This window comes from Rutidosis leptorrhynchoides, chromosome 1 (assembly GCF_046630445.1).
Source record: "Rutidosis leptorrhynchoides isolate AG116_Rl617_1_P2 chromosome 1, CSIRO_AGI_Rlap_v1, whole genome shotgun sequence".
NCBI classification, from domain to species: Eukaryota; Viridiplantae; Streptophyta; class Magnoliopsida; order Asterales; family Asteraceae; genus Rutidosis; species Rutidosis leptorrhynchoides.
The window spans coordinates 456,500,048-456,513,420 of NC_092333.1; positions in this window are offsets into that span (position 1 = coordinate 456,500,048).

Consider the following 13,373-nt stretch of genomic DNA (forward strand, 5'->3'; position numbering starts at 1 on the left):
TCAAGTTGGTCAACACTCTAAAGCTCACTCCTAGAGCCAATTTGACCTATGGTGCAAATCCGACCCATTTGCACCCTTAACCCTAAAATCGGGTTAACTCATCACAAAACCCTATCATTAACCAAAGTAGGTTCTTTACACATTTTAACATTAGTTTTAGGCTTCAACTACACATATTAATTAGCTTAAGTTCAATTTGACCCATTTGGCACTTTCAAAGTCAACCTACCCATTTTTGGGTCAACCACTAACCCTTTTACACCCATTTACATAAATCATGGTGTTCTAACCCTCTTACTAGCTAATTAGGGTTCTCTAACATCAATTAACACTTCCAAAACCCTAGTTAACTCAATATTGAGTCTATATGACCCAAATTACCCAAGAATACCCAAAATTAACCAAAAGTGGGTTTTATGTTCACCTTTGACTCAAACCCTAGCCCTAAATCAAATTAAACAAAGGAATTAAGATTAGAGCATACCACAACTACCAAAACGAAGATAATGACGAGATGAACAACTTTAGGACTTGCGATAAAACCCGAAACGAACTCCTTCACCTTCACAATGAGCTTTCTCTCTCAAGGTTTTACCTCTCTCTCTAAAATTGATTTGGGGAAGATAAGGTTGGTAAAAGTGGAGTTATGGCTCTACCAAATCTGCTCTCCAAGCCTTTAATCCGGCCCCAAGGTGAATTTACCAAAATACCCACAAAATATCTAATTTAAAAGAAAGGGAGAATCTGCCACAGTCATATGGCGCGGCGCGCCACCAATCCGCGCGGCGCGCAATCCTCCCAGTCCAGCTTCTTTTGCCTTTTTAAAATATATACTACCAACCCCGATTCGAGTACCGCACATTACACTTATATACACATATGTACACTTCAATTATTCGGGTCTTACAACTCTCCCCCACTTATTCGGATTGCGTCCTCGCAATCCAAGCCGCATGACACGAGGGAAGATAAACCAATACGAACTCTTCGGGCTCCCAAGTGAACTCGGAACTCTTGCTACGCCGCCATTGGACTTTAAAAGTCCTCACTTCTTTATGTCTCAACCTCTTAACTTTCTCATCGAGTATGGCGACTGGTTCTTCAACATATTCCAACTTGTTGTTTAGTTCGATCTCGTCTAAAGGCATCCATGAGGAATCATCCGCAAGACACTTACGGAGGTGGGAAACATGGAATGTATTATGGATCCCCACAAGCTCTTCGGGTAATTCCAATCGATAAGCAACTTCGCCAACACGAGCTAAAACCTTGAATGGCCCAATAAATCGAGGAGCTAACTTTCCCCGTTTTCGAAATCGAATAATACCCTTCCAAGGCGAAACCTTAAGCATCACCATATCGCCTTCCTGAAACTCGATCGTTCGTCTTCGCTTATCGGCATACGACTTTTGCCTATCTTGAGCCTTCTTCAAATGTTCTCGTATAGTATCAATCTTGTTATTCGTTTCAAGAACCAAATCGGTGCTCCCGAATTCCCTTTGACCCACTTCTCCCCAACAGACGGGAGTTCGACATCTTCGCCCATATAGCATCTCATAAGGTGGCATCCCGATACTAGTATGAAAGCTATTATTGTACGAGAATTCCACCAAGGGTAAATGTTCGTCCCAACTACCACCAAAATCAATAATGCACGCCCGTAACATATCTTCCAAAGTTTGGTTCGTACGTTCGGTTTGACCGTCCGTTTGGGGATGATACGCCGTGCTCAGCTTTAATTGTGTACCCATATCTTCATGAAACTTCTCCCAAAATCGAGATGTAAAACGGGTATCTCGATCCGAGATAATAGATATAGGAACCCCATGACGAGCGACCACTTCCTTGATAAACAACTTAGCCAAGGTCTCCGACGATATTGCTTCTTTAATGGGAAGAAACAAAGCGCTTTTCGTCAACCGATCCACTATAACCCAAATCGAATCATATTGAGTCCTCGCCGTCTTAGGTAACTTAGTGATGAAATCCATGGAAATGTGCTCCCACTTCCACTTCGGGATCTCTAGCGGTTGCAACTTACCATACGGCTTTTGGTGCTCGGCTTTAACTTGTAAGCAAGTAACACATCGCTCAACATATTTTACAACATCGCGTTTCATGCCCGGCCACCAATAATCTTTCTTCAAGTCATGATACATTTTCGTCGCGCCCGGATGAATGGAGTATTTCGACTTATGTGCTTCATCGAGTAGCACCCGTCGGTAATCACCCGTCTTAGGCACCCACACCCTTCCCTGAAACGACAATAAACCCCGCGGGCCCATAGTAATGAACTCCGATTGGCCAACAATTCGCTCCGCGTGCTTATCGTGAACATAAGCCTCTATTTGGTCTTCACCCATCTTTTCAAGAAAGTCGTTAGTGATAATCAAACGTAACGATGCTACACGGATCGCCGGATGTTGAGTCTTTCGACTTAACGCATCCGCGATCACATTCGCCTTACCCGGATGATAAAGTATCTCACAATCATAGTCTTTCACCACATCCATCCATCTACGTTGACGATAATTCAAATCCCTCTGAGTGAAAAGGTGTTTCAAACTCTTGTGATCCGAATAAATCGTACTCTTGACACCATACAAGTAATGGCGCCAAATTTTTAACGCATGCACTACCGCCGCCATCTCTAAATCGTGAGTCGGGTACCTCGTTTCATGTTCCTTTAGTTGTCGAGAGGCATAAGCAATGACTTTACCCCTTTGCATAAGAACACACCCGAGCCCATTTAAGGAGGCATCACAATAAACCACCATGTCTTCAACACCTTCCGGTAGCACTAACACCGGAGCTTGACATAACTTCTCTTTTAACAATTGAAAATCAATTTCTTGTTCGTTCTCCCAAACAAACTTCGCATTCTTCCTCGTCAATTTCGTCAACGAAGAAGCGATCTTAGAAAAATCTTGGATAAACCGACGATAATAACCGGCCAATCCGAGAAAACTCCGGATTTCCGTAGGCGTAGTCGGTCGTCCCCAACTCTTCACCGTCTCAATCTTCCCCGGATCCACTTGGATACCGCCTTCGTTCACAATGTGGCCAAGAAATTGGACCTCTCTTAGCCAAAATTCACATTTAGAGAATTTTGCATACAACTTCTCCTTTCTTAACGTCTTCAAAACTCCGCGCAAGTGACGTTCATGTTCGTGCATACTTTTCGAGTAGACTAGTATGTCGTCAATGAACACAATAACCGACTTGTCCAACATAGGTTGGCACACCCGGTTCATAAGATCCATGAATGCCGCCGGTGCATTCGTAAGACCAAAAGGCATAACCACAAACTCATAATGCCCATAACGCGTTCGGAAAGCCGTTTTCTCAATGTCTTCCTCACGGACCCGCATTTGATGATAGCCGGACCGTAGATCGATCTTGGAGAAATACGTCGCGCCTTGAAGTTGATCAAACAAATCGTCAATCCTAGGTAACGGATAACGATTCTTGATCGTCACTTTATTTAGCTCACGGTAATCGATGCACATGCGCATATTACCGTCTTTCTTTTTCACGAATAAGACCGGAGCGCCCCACGGCGAAGCACTCGGTCGGATAAAACCCTTCTCTAGCAACTCTTGAATTTGATTCAATAGCTCTTGCATTTCCGTTGGTGCTAAACGATAAGGAGTTTTAGCAATGGGAGTAGCCCCCGGAACCAACTCAATGCGAAACTCGACTTGTCTTTCCGCCGGAACACCCGGTAACTCATCCGGAAAAACGTCTTCAAACTCATTAACTACCGGAATTTCACGAATAGGTGGTGGCTCATTACGAGTATCAACAACATAAGCAAGGAAAGCCATGCCACCGGTAACAACGGAACGACGTGCCCGTGCAAAAGTGCATATCGGCACCGGTCTTCTTCTCTTATCGCCATGAATAATCATTTCTCCCCCAGTTGGGGTCTTCACACGAATACACTTATCATGGCATGCAATATTGGCTCTATAACGATCGAGCCAATCCATACCAACAACGATATCAAAGTCGCCCAAGGTCATTGGAATAAGATCAATTTTAAAAGTTTCGGCACCAAAAACAACATCACAATTTTTACACACATCAACCACTAGCACCGTCTTGCCGTCCGCTATTTCGACTTCTACCGGACGACTTAACTTAGCTAGCGGACTATCAAGTTTAGGCACAAATTTAGGAGACACAAACGACAAATTTGCACCGCTATCAAAAAGAATCCTTGCCGGATTAGAATTAACCATGAAAGTACCTGAAACAACTTCGTTGGATTGTTTGGCTTCATCGTTCGTCATCAAGTAGTTTCGCCCTCTAGCCGACCCCGCCGCCTTCTCAATCTTCTTAACATGATCATTATTCAACTCGGGGCATTCCGGCCTCTTGTGCCCCACTTTACCGCAATTAAAACACGTAACCGTCTTGGCCGTGCATTCACGGGCGTAATGACCCGACTTCCCACAATTAAAACAAGTGGGCGCAAAAGTACCCGTGCCACCTTTCTTCACACTATTAACGCTCTCGGTGCCTTTCCTAGACTTCTTGTTTGAAAAATTCGAATAGCTCGAACCTTCAAACTTCCTTTTCGAGAAAACAAAATCACTCTTCCTAGGCACCTCCGGCTCAAAACCCCGAGCCAACTCAAACAATTCATCGAAAGTCTTAGCCATACCCCGGCTAATCTTGCTCTTGTAGTCGGCATTCAAAGTACGATAAAAATCTTTCATAAGCTTATGATCATCACCCACATACTCCGGGCAAAAACGAGTCTTTGCCAAGAATGTAGACTTGAGGGTAACTAAATCCATGGAACCTTATTGCAAATGATGCAACTCGTCTCGAATTCGATCAAGATCGGATGAAGTTCGGTATTCCTTGAAAAACTCTTTCTTGAACTCCTCCCACGTCAAGCCCATGCATTGCTCCTCGCCATACAAATTGATTTTATCATCCCACCACAACTTGCCTTCTTCACGTAACATGCTAGACCCAAACCTCGCCTTCTTCTCGGGAGGACACTCCGCGGTACGGAAGGCCCCCTCGATGTCCGAAATCCAACAAGTACTTTTCAACGGATCCCTCACCCCATTAAACGTCGGAGGTTGAGTATCCTTAAAATTTTTGTAGTGGAAGTCTCTCTTTCCATCACCCCCTTCACCTCGAGGATAAACGTTTCTAGCATCAAGGGCCTCTTCAATAGTGGCCTTCAATCGTTCATTTATCATTTCGGTCACTTGCCCATCGACCGACTCTTGGAAGACCCTTCGGACATCCGCAAGAAAATCCGATTTCAACTTCTTAAAGACGGCCTCGACCTTGGTCGAGAACTCGGCGTCTTCACTTGTACTCCCGTTTTCATGATCAGGACCGTTTCTCGTCTTCATTCTATAAAACGAATTAGGTTAAACCATGAAACGAAAGGACAATTATACCCAATTACATACGTATACACCACACTACCCCATCTTGCTCAACAATCGTCGTACATTGCTTGTTTGACCCGATTTGCACCCGTAGTAATGGTAGCTAGTCATTACCACGCAAGCACGTCGCGCTAACTCGCTAGTACAACGTCCATCTCGCTTGATGATTGCTAAACACAACACAAACAAATAGCGCATGATTAGTTCACATAAACCTATGCACTAATCATACCGATCCGACCCAAAGTCCTACAAGTCCCGCATAAACACGCACACAAAGTCTAAGTCTAGGCGCCTATCTCAAGTCACCTAAATCCCTTAGACCATGCTCTGATACCACTTGTAACAACCCAAACCGTAACCGACCAAACACGACGAAATTTCAAACAAAAAAAAAATTTCTGGTGCAGGCCATCTGCGCGGCGCGCCAGGTGGCCGCGCGGCGCGCCAAACCACCTGGACAGCCCGCTGTCCCCGGAAGTCAATTTAATGAAAATGTTTGACTAGTTCTCGACATTTTTAGCCAAAACGCTTTTAACCATACATTCATATATGTAAAACTAGCACATAACTAAGGTATGAACAAGTTTTACAAGGTGGGGCCCACACGTGCCCAAAACGCCACTAAGTTTAAAATACAATGTTTAATACAAATTAGAGTTTCGACCACGAAAAGTTTAATTGCCAAACGATACGACGAGCATGGTGTTTGGGGTTAAACTACCCAAAAGCGTCACTAAACAAGACGGGATCTCTAATCCAACCGGATGCCCTTACCCTTGTCCACACCGGAACCTATAAAAATAGTAAACAACGAGAGGGTAAGCAAAGCTTAGTGAGTAAAACATATATATACATGCATATACAACTTACCCACACGCATCCACGATATCAAATAACACATAACAAATCTCGATAAGCAAGCTAGTATCACCAAACGTATCACTAGCAATAATCATAGCATAAATACTCATAACAATAATCAAATGCTAGTATGAACAACAATAAATCATGGTTAACCAATCTCTTCGCTAGGGAACGACTTCGCGAAACAAGTCATCGATGTTCATAACATTCGTTAGCTTCCAAAAACGGCTATGGCATGCTAACCCCCCGAGGTGTTCCAAAAACGGCTATGGCATCACCCCTCAAGTGTTCCAAAAACGGCTATGGCATCACTTGCTCAATGTGAGTAGAACACGGCTATTACTCACGCTTTCGTACACCAACACGGCTATGTGTACGGGTAACTCAAATAACAACGTGGGAGTAAAACACGGCTATTACTCGCCACTAAATGCACAAACACGGCTATGTGCCTTAGTACAAAACATGGACTAATACGGCTAAGTCCCACAACCTTGGTCACAAAACGGCTATGTGACACCATCAACACGGTACATAAATCATATACATACATATATAGATATTCCACTCACCTCAAAATCTCTTGTCGAAAGATAACCGAGCTTGAACACTTCAATGTAACGCACCTATTACATTTATCACAATATCAAAATCATAACTCAAGTTGGTCAACACTCTAAAGCTCACTCCTAGAGCCAATTTGACCTATGGTGCAAATCCGACCCATTTGCACCCTTAACCCTAAAATCGGGTTAACTCATCACAAAACCCTATCATTAACCAAAGTAGGTTCTTTACACATTTTAACATTAGTTTTAGGCTTCAACTACACATATTAATTAGCTTAAGTTCAATTTGACCCATTTGGCACTTTCAAAGTCAACCTACCCATTTTTGGGTCAACCACTAACCCTTTTACACCCATTTACATAAATCATGGTGTTCTAACCCTCTTACTAGCTAATTAGGGTTCTCTAACATCAATTAACACTTCCAAAACCCTAGTTAACTCAATATTGAGTCTATATGACCCAAATTACCCAAGAATACCCAAAATTAACCAAAAGTGGGTTTTATGTTCACCTTTGACTCAAACCCTAGCCCTAAATCAAATTAAACAAAGGAATTAAGATTAGAGCATACCACAACTACCAAAACGAAGATAATGACGAGATGAACAACTTTAGGACTTGCGATAAAACCCGAAACGAACTCCTTCACCTTCACAATGAGCTTTCTCTCTCAAGGTTTTACCTCTCTCTCTAAAATTGATTTGGGGAAGATAAGGTTGGTAAAAGTGGAGTTATGGCTCTACCAAATCTGCTCTCCAAGCCTTTAATCCGGCCCCAAGGTGAATTTACCAAAATACCCACAAAATATCTAATTTAAAAGAAAGGGAGAATCTGCCACAGTCATATGGCGCGGCGCGCCACCAATCCGCGCGGCGCGCAATCCTCCCAGTCCAGCTTCTTTTGCCTTTTTAAAATATATACTACCAACCCCGATTCGAGTACCGCACATTACACTTATATACACATATGTACACTTCAATTATTCGGGTCTTACATTATCGTCTCCGTTGCGCCTACGTACCTTTCCTGCAATATTGAATCTCAATATTGATATGTGAGTACTCGTAAATTAACTTTTATATATTAATAGTGTATCCCTGACTAGTGCTCGAGTATTTAGGATTATGCATGCTTGTACTTTTGATATTGCCCTTAGATAGGTTATGTTGAATCTCGAATTAGTTACATCTGTGATTGAGATAAGGTATAAGATATGCCTGTCGTTGGAAAGCTAGCGAAAAATTAAGAACTTTTCATTTAGATGTCGAATGGATTCGATGAACGGATTAGAAGTTATAGTCAATTGAATTTTTGATATTATTATTAAAAATGATTATTTTCATCGTCGTTATTAACGTCGTTCTAGTTTCTATCAAATTATTATTATTATCATTATTATTATTATTATTATTATTATTATCAATAAAAAGTATTATCATTAAAAATTGATATTTTTATTATTATTACTATTGTTAAAGTTATAATTAGTATTATTATTATTATTATTAATCATTAAAATAGTTATTAGTAATATCATTATCATAACATTTATTATTATTAGTATTATAATATTAAGTAACACTTAATTATTATAACTACTATTATTATCATCAAAATGAACGCGATATGAAAGACGATTTAAAAGCTATTAACAACTTGATTAGGAAATAATGAGTATGAGTATCATGATGAAATTTAACGATATTGATTCAGATAAAATTATCATTTTTCATTATTTTTATCACTATTATTATTAAAAGTATTATTATTAATATTAAAAATATCATCTTTACAAAAATTAATATTTTAATAAGAATATCATTGTTAATATAAAATTTCATTTTTTATTATAAAAAAATTATCATATTGTTATAATACCATTTTCGTAAATATAAATATTGTTATTATTATTAATAGAATAATAATAATTATTAATACAAAATAATACAACTTTCATTTATTATTATTATCAGTGTTATTTTATCAAATATAAAAAAGGTAATACAAATAATATAATTACTGAATATCTCGTCATTTAATTATTATTATTATTCACCAAATCCTAAACCCTAAACCCTAAACTCTAAACCAGTCCGAAAACTCTAAACAAATAATATAATTAAATGACGATAATTAAATTTGGTGAACCAGTCCGAAATATCATTTTCACCCTCATTTCCCGAATATCTCTTCATGATTACATACTATCTCAAATTCTAAACCTTATTCATTCGCTCGTTCTTACCGACAATCATCCCGGAGTAATCGAAGAAATCAACGAACTTCGCGCTCGAGTAATCAATTTGGAGAATATGGTGCAAAACATACCAGCTTCAACAACATCACCGGCACCAACAGTACCATCAGTAACAGTACACGTACCACCAACAACACACGCCTCAACATCTCATTCTGTACCTCGATTATAATCATCATACTACGTATCGTTCTACATCAATTATCTGCGTTCGACATGACAATTATGTAATCTCTAATGTTTTAGATATTATATATCCTTGTTCTAACAATAAATCAAATGAGTTTAATATCATATTAACTCATTAAATCCATGATTACATCTGAAGAAAATATATATGTATATATGTTTTCATAAAGATTGTAATTAAAAATTCTTTTGTACAAATTGTTAATGGTGAAAATATTTTAACGGGTAGGTAATACCCGAGGAATATTTAGATTTCACATTAATAAGTACACTGTACATTCTTTCAAATCTAATTCAACTGTCATTTACTATCCTATTTACAACCACCGATATACGTATCCGTTCATCGCAAAATAACCATTTTCATTCAAACTCATAATTGGATTTTGACCTATCAGAATCCAACAAGTGGCATAATGAAGAAATAATGGACACAATAAAAATTTATTAGAAACAGACTAATTGACAATATAAAATTTTGTTAAGAATCCACGCTAACAAGATCCTAGCTAATTGTTCCTAGCTAACTGCTAATTCCGTATTACATTTTATTTATCGCAGTTTATTTATCGCAATTTAATTATCGCAATTTAATTATCGTCATTTAATTTCTGTTATTTACTTTACGCACTTTATTTATCGTCATTTAATTTCTGTCATTTATTTTACGTACTTTACATATCGGGACACGTATACAAGGTTTTGACATATCATATCGACGCATTTATATAAATTATTTGGAATAACTATAGACACTCTATATGCAGTAATGATCGAGTTCTCTATACAGGGTTGAGGTTGATTCTATAATAATATATATAATTTGAGTTGTGATCGAGTCTGAGACATGTACACAGGTCACGATACGTATTAATTAATTCGAATATTGTATATTAAACTATATATGAATTATTGGACTGTCAACTGTGGACTATCGACTGTGGACTAATAACATTGGACAATTAAAATGAATTAAAATATTGATTATAACATATGAAACTAAACAATTCTTCAAGTTTGCCACTTGATTTCATCTTAAACCTCATTTGTATTTTGACGATTACAATCTGCGTTCAAACCTTTCATGATTCTTGAAAACACCTCAATCGAGAGGATGAACCAACCGCACTTCATCTACGGGAGGAAAGATTTATGCATATAGTTATGCACCTGAAGACACTCGGAACATGAGTAAACGTTTAACACATATCTGTGCTAGCTTCTTTGGCATTATTGTTACCCAAAATAACTTTACAATCCCTTCTCAAGATAGCAAATTTTGTCACAGCTCCAGCAAGTCAACTTCAATTTTTCGATCGAAACAACCTTACTATAACCTTGATATATATGTGTGCTCTTTTATTGTTACCGAGGAACCTTTTACATTCCATCATATTACCAGCAGACGTGTCAGCAACCTCGTTGCTCCTTGGCTTAAATCTCTTCGACAAATCACTATATTTATCTATTGAAGTCTTATCATGAACTCATTGGCATCTTGTAACGAGAATTGCCCTACCAAGTATCGGGAAATCAGCAATCAGCATTTTGAATCTCGCAACGTTTCTACGTCAACAGTTATATGTATCCATATAACATTTATCTCTTAGAACTATGATTTTTCATTCTGAAAATCCTGAAAAGCACCTAGCCTACGAATCAATACATTGAACTTTGAAAAAGCTGAATGAAGTAGCATAAACTGTACACGACCTTAACCGTCGAAAGTTTGATGATAAAAAATGGAGTATTGGAAACACTCAATAGAAAATTTAGTACTGAAAAGCGGATTATGCGAAACTATGAAGGAAACCGTGGACAAATCACAAAGAATAAGTTTGACTTCAAAGAATCCAAATGATTTAATGCTTGCTGAAGTCTTTAGCGAATATCTTGCTCCTTACTCTAAACTCTTGAGGACAATAATCTCCATCATCATCTGATCCTAGATATTTAAAGATATTATCGTATCTTTCATTATAAATATCCTCCATATTTCTGAAGATATTTTCATAACTATTCTTATCTGAAATCATTAAGCTATTAGTGCTATCAGTGTTACATCATATAGAAACTGTTAGTTTCTATATTCTGTAAACTTTCGAGCTTAAAATATGAATGTTATTGAAGTAATGTTGGGAACTGATGCATGAGTTAGTATAATATAATGACACTTGATCAACGCGATTATATTACAGTAAGTCATGCTGAGTTTCTAAATAGAACGTGATGATTCACAGATTATAACGTCATCATGTGCCATGTTACATAACTCTTTCATTCTGCTTAACTTCTGAACATATCAAGAAAATATATTCTTGATAGTTCTATTCTCAGTGAATCTGGTAATTTGACAAATCAAATTGTGCTATTACGTTCCTTCTTATTTAGAACATTAACAATGTTCATTCTGAAATTCATATCTGCGAATTCTGGACCATTACAAGCGATGCGTAATCGCAAGAAGAAGAAACGAAGGGACAAAACTTCAAAAATAGAAAATTTGGGGTATAAATTGTAGCAAATAAAAGAGAGCATTAACTGAGGATGACAATGATTATAGGAAACAGAAATAGGGACATTGAAATATAATGGGAGATATAAAGCCCGATAACAACACAAAAATTACAAACCGTGTATATCAATGTTTATCGCAACATAAACACACGGGAGAATTATAAGTACTATAACCCCAAGGGCAAAGTAGAAGTAAGCAGATTCCTCTGGTGGAAGTTGGAAAAGGAGAATAATTGTTGTAATAGTAAGGATAAGGACAAGGATTAGAACTGGATTAAGCATTTTCATAATCTTTTGAATTTGAGAATTTAGTATAGGAATGGTAAAAGTAACGGAATGAAAGAAGTTAATTTATAGTGAAATATATGATAGAAAAATCAAAACAGATCTCCGCATTTAATTAGAGAAATCCTGATTTCCTTATTCGCCGAAGAATCAAATCTTTTAGATTTAGAAGATTTTTGTTAAATCCCTTGAATTCCGGAATTCAACCAAGACAACGTCAAAAATTAAAACAAAAGCTTTAATTCTCGTTTCCTTTCTTTTATGATAGCCTCACTTGTACTCTTCAAGTAATCGAATCGTTTTATCTATATTACTCAATAATGATAAAACTCTACATATCAACTCATATTCGTCATAAAAACATTTTTATGAGTAACCATAACCACCCCACTCAAATTTCGGGACGAAATTTCTTTAACAGGTAGGTACTGTGACGACCCGGGAATTTCCGACCAAATTTAAACTTTAATCTTTATATGTTTCCGACACGATAAGCAAAGTTTGTTAAATTAAATATCAAGGATTTTAAACTATGTTCATACATTCATTTAACCTCGACCAAATTTCAATGATTCACGAACCACTAAATGAACGTATATGATTAGATATGTTTATGTATAAATATATTAACTTGAAAACGTTACGCGTTAAACTATTTTTCTAAGCAAAATAAAAATAAACTTTGAAAAATAAATAGTTTTAAAAAACTAAATGTTATATTATTAAATAAAAGATTTTGGATACAAACTTATATTTCTAAATATGTAACTATATATTTTTACTTAGTCATAAAACGTCCTAATTTAAAATAATATATTTTGGTAAACATAGAGTCACTGATTTATAGAAGCAAATGACCACAACACTCAAATTTTATAAGATACATTTTCACAAAGTAAATTTTTGATAAAAAAAGTCAAATTATTATTAAAAGTACACGTCGTATAACGAAAAAGGCTAGTTTTCTAAATGTACGAGAGTGCGCTCGAAAACTCGAAAGTGGTACATGAGTCGTGAGACCACGACCGTGTCATTTTTGTAAAAATTACATTTTTACCATGTACGTAAATATAATATATTATATAATTAATTATATAGATTAAATAGTAATTTATATATAATAATATTTAATGGGTGTCGGTAGATAAAGAAAACAAATGTTGCCACATTTTTCTAGCCATGCACTTGCATGGATATACCTCACAAACCCCATGCACTTGCATGGAGGGGGTAGGTGGAACACAATTGCTTATAAATCGAATTCGT